This window comes from Thermobia domestica, chromosome 4 (assembly GCF_964235325.1).
Source record: "Thermobia domestica chromosome 4, izTheDome1.hap1.1, whole genome shotgun sequence".
NCBI lineage: Eukaryota > Metazoa > Arthropoda > Insecta > Zygentoma > Lepismatidae > Thermobia > Thermobia domestica.
In genome coordinates this window covers 185,814,710-185,827,242 of record NC_137457.1, presented here as the reverse complement: position 1 = coordinate 185,827,242, position 12,533 = coordinate 185,814,710, and positions in this window count along the sequence as shown.

The window sequence follows — 12,533 nt, the reverse complement described above, 5'->3', positions numbered from 1 at the left end:
TTTTCTGACTAGCAGTATTACCACTACATATCCACTTAATCTTTATATTTCACGTATTGATTAAGAATCAGTCAACATTTCTTTGAATTTGGCAGGCGCGATTTTTTGATCTTGGGAATCCTAAAAATTTCCACTGCATGGACTGGTGCCTACTTTCAGGTTCATAACTAAATTCGGTATCTTCTTAGAAGTTACAACAGATTCCAATCGGCACATACTTGAATGTTCTCTGCACTGTTTTTTATCATTGAACTGAACTGTTGAAAAAAACTTTTACACGAATCTTCCTCATATGTAGTTTCTCAGTGAAAATGCGTCAAACAGCTTTCTTGCTAAAATTAACCAACTCCTCCACTTAACTAACACTTAATTTTCGCTTGCAAAAGACCACCTCACGAACTGAAACCGCTAAGGTTGAGCGCCTTTAAAGTTCACCATCATCACAACTGACCAATTCGTGCGGAAATCACTGTCACAATCCAAAACACGTATCCAACACAAATTGATTTTTTCTCCATAAGCGCTGGTTCAAATTTAAAATGTTTTAGTGGTTAAACTCTCAAGTTTGACAAGAAACTTGAAGTTGTTTACCTCGTCAATTTTCAAATTAGGTATTTTTCCGTCAGAAAATAGTTGCATGCGTTCAGTTAGTGATGCAATACTCCCAACTACTATGACTGAGTCTATATAAAAGGACAGTGGTTAGAAAAGCGGTACGAAATTTCTTCAAGAAAACAGTTGGTGACAACTTAAATCGCTTTTAAATTATGCACTTAGTCCCTCCTTTTCTTCCGTCTTATCTTGTTTATGATTAATCGTACACATTAGATAAGTTTAACATTCTACTCATTTTATGCTTGATTTATTACAATCTCAAACAACCTTGTTATTTCAGCAAGCATAAACGAGTTACATGTTTAACTTCATTAACATGGAACAAATTTTACGAGTTTTATCGCGAAACATATTGACGAACTAATACAGAAATTCCAACGGAGTCGAATAGTGCATCCATCACTAATGTTCTTTTCAATCATAGCCGAATCCATAAATGTTGCAGTCACTAAAATCGACAGCATTAATTCAAGCGTTATTTAAATCCAAATTATGAGTTCACTGGCCCTTACGTGCTTGGAAGTGTGTGAAGTGTTCAGTAATCCACTGTGTTGGCCAAAAAAGTGACTTTTAAATGCTGATACGTTTGTTCCAATCTGTCAAGTCGATGGAAAATCGTATTTTCTCTTCATTTTTCTCACTTAAATTTTGAATTAACATTTTTCATGACTTAAAATACTGTCAGTAGATAACAAGAAGCAATCTCAAATTAAACCTTATAACAACGTAAAAAATCCTAGAAGTATTACGGCGAAATTTAAAGAACTAAGTATGTAATTAAACTAAATATGTTTCTACTTGATAGAAAAGGAATTTTCTTTCCCCTTAGAAAGCATTATCACTGTGGACCTCAACTGAACATTCCATAAGCATTACATTAAAACTTTCTATAGCATGTTGTGCAGGACAAGGATGAGTTTTTATATGTTTTTGATTTGTTCCAATCTAGCCGAAAAGAGAGAAATTATACTGGGATAAATATGATTTTCTCGATTTATCCACCTGAAATCAGAAATTTTATTTGTGGCAGGGTACTGCTACTTGGCAGATGTAAACCATCATAAAATAAACTTTACACTCTAGAAGTATCACATTGATATGTTTCAAACTAAGCGAATAATACAAATGTAACTCATTATAAAATACCTTACCCGCAAATTCTGCTTAGTGCCCCATTCTAATTACTTCTCCCGTTAGTTCTGTAGTGTGTACAGCTCGTCTCAAGATCGCAAGTCCATGAACAATCATGCATTGCATGCACAAAACGAAACTTGCTTCATCTTTCGCTTCACATGCGAACATTCCCGACACCTTATTGTTTTCGCTTTCTTTCCTTTTTCGAGTTTTGTGTTGTGCAACAGTGCCAATTCCGATTCGGTCTTTATTTGCTGTAAATGAGTGACCCAGCATATGTTCTTGTTTTTCCAAACCTTAGTAGGATTCCTATCAGTACCTTCTGAACCCTCTGTGATCCATCAAGGTTATCCCATGCAGAACACGGGCTTTGATCACAAGCTTATTGGAGAGATTAGGGAAAAGCATAGTTGTCACCTTCATCGTATTTCTATTGGTTTTATAGGTTACTCTTATCTGTACAACGATGTCAATATAATAAGTATTCCTATTGTAATCTGCGATTAGAACTCGCTTGGTTTCGTTAGCATCGACATCTACGTTGTTTTGTACAGCTGGTTATTCGCCGAGGCTTGAAAACACATTCACTTGCTATTTACCTTTCCAATACACTTTTACAAGCTCATCAATGTGAAAAGAAAGCACAACTCTACAGATTTCCTGTGGTCGCCAATCTTTCCAGGATACAGTCCCATATTCCTAGCTTACCAAGAAGAATCAGTGAATTGGTATATTTTCTTACGAAACCTTTCACGTTTCGTCGAAGTATGTTCCTTAAATTCCACTATTCCTTTCAAAGGCACCATTACTTTATCGATAATAAGATATTCTGCTGTCGAAGTGCTGCATGAACTCGTTCAATTTTGAGCTCAATGGTAGTGCTGAATTTTTACAATGAATGATATGAATTATTCAATTTGGCTTTTTTGGGCTGCACACGAGGTGTGGACTTCTAAGTATACGAAAATTTCTAAGGCGTGGCATCGTTTCAGTAAACTGTGGCTTACGAAAAAACCTTCCGTACACCAATATTCGTGCAGTTTGTCTTGAACGACAGACCCCGTAGCCATTAATAAAATATATAAATAAAGCTCCAAAACTGGCAAATTAAATGTAAATGGTCGTACATGTTCAGATATTCTTAAAATTAATGTTTCGTAATACAAGTTCTGATCTACCTCTTGCTGTTGGGCCTTCACCGTAAAACTGTCCATGAATGCTTCGATTCGACAAACATCTCGCTCCAAGCTTCTGCTACTAGATTAAGATATCCCAGCAAAAATATGTACACATGTCCTATTGGTCTTACCCTATAGTGTCTCAACCTTAATCTGTCGAACGACTTGTGCAAATTGCATGGCGGGACGCTTTCTCACATTACTAGTGCTTAGTTGATTCATCGCTGGATCAGTTCTCTTTTTGCCACTTTACCTTTATTTCATCTACCTCTTCCTCCTCCCACTTTTTCGCGTCATTATCCACTACGTTTTTCTCATCCAGTTCAGTCTCCGTATTCAGCACCGTTTCCATCTCATCCGGATCTTCGACCCCAAAGAGCTCGATCATCTCTGGCTGCATCAAGAATTCTCTCGACATGAAATAAGTATTAAAGGGAACAGACTTACAAAAAGAACTAACGCTTCACACCGCATAGTGAAAGTCTTGAGAGAGAAGGGGACTAAATCACTTAAATAGTCAAACCACATACTATACACTACAACGAAGGAAAACTGCCCTCTTGGTCATTATAAAATAAAGAAAAGAGAGAAAAAATGACCGTTCTTAAATATACCCTGACAATAAATATCTTAAACACTGAACATAACGTCACGCCGCAACATGGTTCAGTGGTGAGAAACGATTTCCACCCCCACGTGTGCAAATGCTTCTAAATTATGAACAGGCAAGAAAAATAACACGTGATAGTTGACCTCTTTGTGCTCCGTAGAAGCTCATAAACACAAAAACATTTTTATGCGCACAATTTAACATTTCAAATTCTTAAGAATATGAACTTCATAGGTAATACCATAGACAACAAAAGCTTTCCATCTTCGTGGGGATTAGAATAAACATCACCTCAGAAAATACAACTTCACTTTATAGAGTTTAATTTCAAATGATATCTCAGAAATTAATTATAACATTTTTATCACTTTTAATTCATTGTTTACAAAAAATAACATTTTCGACATTCTATAAGATGTGCCAATCTAGACAATACCGGTAAATGGTAATTATAGAGGAAAACATATTTCTTTAAAGACTTTTCACCTTAAATAGCAATTAAATTTTATATGGATGAAAACAATTGCTACTAGAGAGATGCAAGCTATCTTAAAAGATACGTTTTTAAGCCACTAATTCTTCTCGAAGTTTGAGGTCGGTATCTAAGACAAAAATTACAATAAAAATATATTGTTGTAGGCAGAGAAGTAAAGAAAATTAAAAATTAGAAGCTTAATTCGTATTTTTCGTGAGGCCTCTAATAACACAATTGAAAACGGTCTGTATATCCTGTTATTCAGTAAGGACGGATGTTTTGCTGAGTTAAACTACCTTGCTTTCACGTATATTGGTACGGATTTATAAACATAAACTCGAAATGTTTGATTTAGTCTACCCAAAAAGGCAGACAATACTTTCGTGGATCGCAAAACTTACTATGTGTTCGAAATGATATTGAAACTTAGGTGTCCATATGATATATATAGCTGAGAACTCATAAATAAATCTCCCTAAAACTTAGGAAGTTATAATGATACAAATGAAAAATAGCAAAAATATCTAATTTTGTCTTTCGTTCCCAAATTTGGAACGGTAATTCAACACTCAGAACAAAAGTTAGGATAATCTTTGGACCAACCCTATATGCAAAGAAAAGAGAATCCTGATATTCTAATAATTATTCCACTGCAGATGACTAAGTACGTGATCTTCCCCTTTGTTGGTTTTCGGCCTCTGTAGTGAAAGGGTTAAAGAACAAACTGGTTGATCTAAACACCCTACCACGATTTACTTTATAAAACCTTTATAAATTTTCCAAAATTGTCTTGGTCTTGTTTCAGGAAATTTGTTTTATATTTCCGTAATCATCAATATTCATAATAAAAATCGGTCACGATTCAATTGCTATTTCAATTTCCCATATCTAATTAATACATTTCGCCCTCCGTTTCTCTGAATAAGCGTTCTCAGCTGAAATTTGTCTTGCTACTGTTGGGGTTTTGTATTGATTTTACTTTAGGATTCAGAGTCATGCATTCTGTATATATTTGAAGCCAAAAGGTTTTAGATCCCCGATTTTTCTTGTGTTTCACTGCGTAAAAGCATTCGATTTTGATGCAATACCGTGTATGTTTTCTTTAACAATTTTATATTATATACTATGCCAAAGGTTAAGATCATCCAAAAGTGAGCTGTGAATTTAGACTGGTTATGTAGTACGGATTACTTCCTCCTAATTTAGTAAAGTATATACTAGGGGGTTATCATTTTAAAAATATATGATTACCATAAATTGCATTACGTTTGAAGTCAGGTTTTGATGAGTTAGTGAAATTTCTACGAAATTGTAAATCATATGTTAGTAGGGATATATTGTAGGTTTAGTGACACTTCTTTTCAAGCTTCTTATATACAATACTACATTAAATAACTATACTAAGTTACACAGTGCAAGAGCAATTAGCTATCTTCTATTAAATACGCCACTGGTTCCGCAGTTCACCGACATTGCCAAATACGTCATTGATATCGTTAACTATCGTTAACTAACAATGAAACACTGCAAATAATTTGTGCAGACCTTTTCAGTGCATAAGGTACATTATAAATATTGCAAACAACTACACCTTGTACAATACATATACTCAATTATGTGAATGCACTTCGGAAACCAACCATTTTAAAATTACATGTAAGTGGTTGAAAAGCAGTCTTAATGTAGTGTTTCAGTTGTATAATGGTTATTTACATTTTTGAGTACGTATTTATTTTAATTTTTCTCATGACTTGGCAGTGTTCATTATGTTGTGTGCAGGTACAGAACCTCGTTCCAAATTCACTTTAATTACATAACCTTCCTTTTGCACCAACAGACACTCTTAGTACCTAACATTGTGTTTAATATGCGGTGCTGCTCTCCTCAATATAAATTTGCTGCAGAAAGACATAAGCGTTATTACTTTGAAAAATCGCTTTTATGCGAAAAAAACCACGAAGCTGTGGTAGGTAGTCACTTTGGGTAAAGTTCCGTAGCTGGCATTTCTCCGGATTACCTTCCGTGATGAAATAATGACCGCGATTGTTTAATAGAACAGAATAGATTATTTAAAGTAATTCAACGTACTACTACTACTAACAAACTACTTATTATTACTATAGTATAATTGGAATAAGTATTAATATTTATATTCAAATACAAAATAATTTAATTACGTAGTAATCATATTAATAGTAAGTCACTAAACTCACCATTGAACATAGGAGTTGTTAAATACCAATCACAATACAGATCAATTACTAATCATTAAATTGTTTATATAACAGCTCTGGCTATAAGTGCTATTTTTTGTATTTGCAAAGATACCGGTAGTGTGCGAATTAAACATTTTTCCCAGCGGGATGAATTTCACCCAGATACACACTCAGCTATCACATACGTAAACTATATAGAGAGAGTGGGGAAAGTTCTCCCTACCAAGGATAAAAATTATCTTCTCGAGAGAGAGGATAAAGTTTTTTGTCAGGGGGGAATTCCCGGCATCCTCTCGTCAATTTGCACAGTGTGGGGAGGGGCCTGAAGAGTAAATTAGATTTGATATTGTATTATGTTCTATACAGTACAGCAGGGGCGTACGCAGAGGGTTGGTCCTGGACAGGGTTGGCTGCTTTAAACGTTTTTCTCATGGAATTAATTTAAATCAATACTATAAGATGAGTGCTTCAAAGCTAGAGTGAAGTCAAATTTTCGTATCTTTATTTGCTTCTTGAACTGATAAGCAAATTAAATTAAAACGTATTTCCAACTAGTGAACTAACTCGGGACTAATTTTGATCTGTATTCTGTAGTCTCTTGAAATTGTCCGTTTATTTTAATAGCACCGCTATTGCACAAGAACGTTAAGGCCAGAAATCATGTCTTCTATCTAAATTCTGCCTAATTTTAGGAGCAATTATACACATTTCAATACAGTTCGTACTCATATTAATCTCCACCTGAAAATAAATTGCTGTGTACGTCCCTGTAGTAGAATACAAGGTAAAGATGCACTATATAGTAGCTTTCAACTTCGTTTGGTGTAAATATAAAGTGCAGTTTTGGGCTTTTGACTGTTCTGAATTTGTGATTGTAGAAAACTATATAGATTCTACTAATGTACTAATTTTATCTTACTGTGTCACTATTTTTAACGCTCAATATTCTTTGAGTGAATTCAAGTTTTATTACAAATTTCAGATATGCCGTACACCTGCTGTGTACCAGGTTGTAATGGTAGTTATGAGAATGGACCAAAAGTTCATTTTTTTCATTTCCGAAAGATGCGGAACTTCAGTCTAAATGGCTATGAAACATTCACATGTGCGAAATAAATATAGTAAGATAAGTATTACTGTAGCTTAATCCGCTACAATTTCATCTTTCTGCCTTGATTTGCCTTTATGTTTTGACATATCTTTTTTCATCATTAATAGGTATGTAATAATTCCATTGACTTATTGCTATGTTGATCCTTTCGAGTTTGAATTATGGTTAAGGATATTCGTTGCCAAAATTGCTACTGATAAGAGAGATTAATCGCTATTTAATCTTATTAAATATACGAATAATAATGCATTACTTTCATGGGACGATATAACTCTTTTTATAAGCTACGACATTTTCCAAATTGTCTGCCTTAGAGCTGTAAACGAGATATGGTTATGATAATGTCGTTTCCTTTAAAATTACTATTAGTTGTTATTTTAAGCTTGCAAAATAATTAAATGTTGATTTTTTTTAAATCTTTTACCACTTGCCTTGAACTGTTTTTGGATTTTCGGTAAAACATCGAAACGACTCGATGTTCGACTACGTTCATGTCAAGTCATTTACTTGGTACATTTTTTTTCGTATTATTACTGACTAGTCATCAGAAATGTTCTAGAATATTTTCTAATAATAGTTATTTAGTGCAAAGATTGCAGTATGTTACTTTTTCCACACAAAATTTACTTTTTTGTAAAATAAATAACTATTAGAGTTTAACGAGTTAATCAATTTAGGATCATTCCATGTAAATCGCAGCCGAAATTGATCTTTTTCTTTAGGTCTGGCGCTACATGGTCTGGTGATTTAATTTTCCAATTTTCTCTTTACTTATGAAATTCAATATTCACGTATGATAAAGGAAAGTAAAATATTTACCTTAATACGTGTTGTTTTTTCTTTTTATCCCGGTATTTCAATAACTCTTAACTGATACTTTTATCAAAAGAGAATTATCAGGATTAAAAAGAAAACAATATATACTAAGGTAGGTATTTTAATTTTTACTATATTTTACGTTAATAGTCAAACACATAAAGATAAATTAAATACTTTAACATTTCATGCGTTTGTTTTAACGGCTCTATGTTCCTAGTTTGTTTCTCATCACATTATAATAAATCAGGACCATGTCAACTTACATACGATTCAGTTCACGTAAGAGGAGGAAGACATGATTCCATAGTGGAGAACAGAACTCTGCTTCCAAGGCTTGATTCAATTCTACTACACGCAATGTTCCCATGTTCTGATGGATAAAATCATTTTATAGGTTTCTAAGGATCCTTCCGTTTTTAATAACTCACTTCGTTTCCTTTACTCGTCCGTTTCACTAATCCTTTAATCGTCCCTCATTTTGTCTACAGAGCATAACTGTGAGATTTTATACTAAGGGTTTTAGCTTTCTCTCCCCGTTATTTCTGTAAGTCTCGAAATATCACTGTATTTACGTATATTGTTCATCTTAACATTGTCATTATTTTAATTTGTTTTTTATTTTGTATTTATGAGATTTGTGAACAACATTTTGCACCAAACTCAATCAGATGGCATTCTCAGGCTTTTGATGAGAAAACGGACAGGCGGATTACTGCAAAACTATCTGCTCCGCAGCTTATACACGGAGCAGTACCCACGATACTACCAAATTGCCCAACCTATTTGAGTGGTAAAGTGGCCGTAAGGGAAAGTCCAAACAAACGACTTCTAAGAAAGTAAGAAGAACAAATATCGAAGATCATTCGGAAAAGTGAAAAGGAGTTTCTCAGACACGAGAAAGAAACCACTGTATAATCGGTAGAACAACTGAAACTGAAACTTGGTAAACTGGATTTACAATCATTTTGGTTATGTCATTTTCAGAATGCGAGTGCAACTCTTTATCATATGGAGTTAATGCCTTGTCCGAAAATAACATTGTCTGTATGTATTTCTGAAATCATGGACGTTAATGTATATGTTGGAAGTGTGAACCTGAATTCGATGCACGGAATTGGGAAACTGCCATGTAAAGTTAGCAATATAACACAAATTCAGAACATACTTTTTAAACTGAAATCAATAGAGAATGTAGTAAATACATACACAGATGTGAATTGCATTTTTAAAATAATAGAAACCTTGTTATCATCGGTTAAAACAGTGTTGGTGAAGAAAGAATAAATATTGTTACGTTCCTTATTCAGCAAGTCTCTCTCCTCACAAGTAGCAAGTTCCAGTTTCGTTATTTACCTGAAATGTTAGTGTTCTTTGCATTATTACATTTAGTTGCAGCACATGCATATCGCTTTTTTAGAAATTCAGGTATATAATTCTTCCTCATCCCTCTACATTGCGTGGTGTGTGTAGGCCTTTTCCCACTATTATACATAGCTAGCAATCTGAAAGTGATTACCTTAGTTACATAAAGCAAAAGCACACTTATTTACAATCAAAAGACAAAACTGTGGTGTTGATGATAGATGAAATTCACTTAAGGCCATTCTTTGACTATAAAGGAGGTAACATTGCTGGGACAGCTTTAGACAACACTGGTGCTGCAACAAGTGCTCATGTTTTTATGATCTCCAGTATCCAGTCATTATATGCAGACATTGTCCATATATTACCGGCTAAGACAATCAATGCTATAGTGTTGCATTCTGTGTGTGAAAAAATTATCATAGGTTTGGAGAATCTAGGATTGAAAGTGATATGCATTGTGACAGATAATAATTCAATCAACAGAAAGGCAGTGTCGCTGTTTACAACTCCTCCAGTTCAAAGTATTGTTTATCCCCATCCGTGTGATAAAAATAGGCCATTGTTTTATGTTATTGACCCTGTACATTTACTAAAATGTGTACGAAATAATTGGTTAAATGTAAAAAAATGCAGAAAAATGCTTGTGGTATCCTGACTTTAAGTATGAATCAAATGACAATATTAAGACAGCTTCATTTTCAGTTCTTAAGCAGGTTCACAATTTAGAAAGTAACAGTTTAGCAAAATATGGATATCGACTATCGCTGAAGGCACTTGCTCCTACCAATATTGAAAGGCAAAATGTGAAATTAGCATTACAAGTTTTCAACTAATTTACTGCTGTGGGTGTTCGTGAACTTGGAAAGATACATAACTTGCCCTACTACGAGGATACTGCCAACTTCATTGAAATTATAGAAAAATGGTGGAGAATTGTCAATGTTAAATCACCAATGAAAGGACTCCGTTTGAACGACACGTTTCGGAAACCTTTAACAGCATCATTTGACGACCCGAAATTTGCCTTTTTGGGTGAATTTGTCAACTGGTTAGATCGGTAGGATGCGATGAATTCAAATACTGGCAGAATATCAAGAGAAACTTGCGCAGCGCTGAAAACGACATCAGATTTCCTCATGCAACTGGCTGTTTATTGTACCAGTGAATTGGGCATGACTTATATTTTGCCAGGCAAATATCAAACTGACTGTTTGGAATCACGATTCGGTATGTACAGGGAAATGTCAGGTGCTAATTATAGTGTGACCCTTCGTCAGATATTTGAGAATGAGTCTAAACTACGTTTTCAGTCGGTCATGAAATTAAAAATTGCTACTGGCAACTACGGTGATGTTCCGGTGACTAATGTTGATGACAATATGCCTGAACTTATTCAGTGTGAAGTGTCGCATGTTACAGATGCGGATATGACGCCATTTTGTATTGATGTTTCTGAAGAGTCGCTTAAAAGCACAGAGCCATATTTACCAGTTCTTGTTTACTTGGGAGGATATTGTTCCTATGTTGCTTCCAAAAAATTGAAGTGTGAAGAGTGCAAATCAATGTTGGTTTCAGACAAGGAAGTAGCGTATGATACAAACTGTTGCTTGCTGAAACGCTTAGACAGGGGAAAACTTACGTATCCAGCAAATGTTGTTCTCAATACAGTTGTTTATAACTTTCTTATTGTTCAAATTTTATGCAAGGATTATGAGAAAGAAGTTTTAAAAGTGCAAAATCAAAGAACATTGGCAAGGGAACTAACATTCAGAGAGCTCCAGAGTAGACAAATGTTAGATGTCTTGGATTTATGTTCGAATGGTCATACTGCAGAAGTTGTAATTCGTTTGGTGTTAAATGTATCGAGTAATTGTCTATTAAGTAACTCTTGCAGGATGCGATCAGACACAATAATGGAAGGGATTCAGCAGAAACAAAAAAGAAGGAAAATACAAACATTCAATTAGAAATTATGCTAATCTTTTTATATTCTTAGTAGATTGATATAATCTCGAATATTTCAGACAGTTAACAAGGTGTTCATTTACAGTACAAGGTCACACGTTAAATCATATTATGCAGCAAGACATTTACATCCTTTTTTCCTTTAACACTAGTGAAAATTCATCAGTTTGTATATTTACATACCAATTTAGATATTATTTTTGTCTTAAGGTACTTGATCGTATTAATATTATTTCGATTATATTAATACACTGAAATACCTATGAGATAGAAAGAACGAATATATAATTAGGTAATAAGTACACTTATCACAATCACATATAGAGAATTTCGTGTGGGAAAATTTAGGAGTGTGGGAAAATTTAGAATATAAGTCTTTTTTAATACGTTGCTCCGTAAATACGCATAACTTCGTATACAAATTAATTAACTTCCACTGATGAAGCAAATGGCATGAGAAATTTTACTGAAAAAATAGCCAAAACTGTAACCAGATTAGTAATTATAATTGGTTGCTTAGGTCAGATTTCGCTTCTATTTATGCATATTATTTAAGCCGTTGTGTCCTTGAAAATGGACTATCCGAAATTTCGTCTACTACGAATATAAAAAAAAGGTTAGTGTAAGTTCTAGTTTGAAAAATGATCTCCCTACGTTTTATTAGTCAGATTCAATTAGGTGTTTCGACTGTGATTATTAACCCTCTAAATCTGTCAGGCACGCCCATGTGTATTTATATTAACGTTTTCGTACTAATGTATGATTGTGTGTACGATTTTTCACCATGTATGTAGGCATATTATTTAATATTTCTGTAGTGTTTGATATGTATAAATTAAGATTTAAATACGTCAAACCAAATTATTAAAGCCTTGAATAACAATTTCGTTTTTAGTCGTTGTGACAGCAAATATTGTTTACCTGTGTGGCGCGTCGTGGGGTATTTTTTTCCTACAATGTTTCGCAAAATTTCACAGTTTCCTTATCCATCTAGTCTTTTTTTTTAGATTACTTGTTGAATTCCTTCATTAATGTTTTCTTCTTT